At 41.3% G+C, this 641-nt stretch overlaps 1 non-coding gene across 1 annotated transcript; it reads right to left on the bottom strand.

Annotated features, from left to right (window-relative positions):
- Window positions 1-292: 292 nt before the first annotated feature.
- LOC136336933 (U6 spliceosomal RNA) lies at window positions 293-396 on the bottom strand. The gene has a single exon (XR_010731667.1). It is a non-coding gene; the product is annotated as a U6 spliceosomal RNA (small nuclear RNA).
- Between the last annotated feature and the right edge of the window lie 245 nt (window positions 397-641).

The following is a 641-nucleotide window of genomic DNA, read 5'->3' as shown; positions in this document are numbered from 1 at the left end:
TACAATAGTTCCTCCCATACCGAATTGAGCTGACCTGTGTAACCAGTATGTTTTTTCACAAATAATGATGTGTAAATTCCAAGGCTAGGTTATAAAAGACTTTGCGGCTTCTACTTTATGCTGTCTTGGATCACTTACTTAGAGAGAAGCCAGTTGCCATAACATGAGGACGCTCAAGCATTCCACTGCAGTGGGCACTTGGCAAGGAACTCTGTAGGCATTACACCAATTAATCAGTACCATCTTGCCAGCCATATCAGGAAGCCATTCTTTTTTTTTTTTTTTATCTGAGAAAAATATGGAACGCTTCACGAATTTGCGTGTCATCCTTGCGCAGGGGCCATGCTAATCTCTGTATCGTTCCAATTTTAGTATATGTGCTGCCGAAGCGAGCACAGTAAGCCATTCTTGGAAATAGATCCTCCAGCCCTGGCCAAGCCTTCAGATGACTGCAGACCCAACTGGCATCTCAGCTGCTACCTTGTTCTAAATACCCTAAGCCAGAATCACCCAGTTAAGCCAATCAAAAAATCCAGACCCACAGAAACTATGTGATAATAAATGTTTATTTTTGCTTACTCATTAAGTTTTGGGAGCAATTTGTCATGCAGCAATTGATAATAAAGTAAGATTTGGGGAGA

The sequence above is a fragment of the Saccopteryx bilineata genome, chromosome 4 (genome assembly GCF_036850765.1).
Source record: "Saccopteryx bilineata isolate mSacBil1 chromosome 4, mSacBil1_pri_phased_curated, whole genome shotgun sequence".
NCBI lineage: Eukaryota > Metazoa > Chordata > Mammalia > Chiroptera > Emballonuridae > Saccopteryx > Saccopteryx bilineata.
The sequence above is the reverse complement of the archived record's forward strand: the minus strand, read 5'-3'. Positions and strand labels throughout refer to the sequence as shown.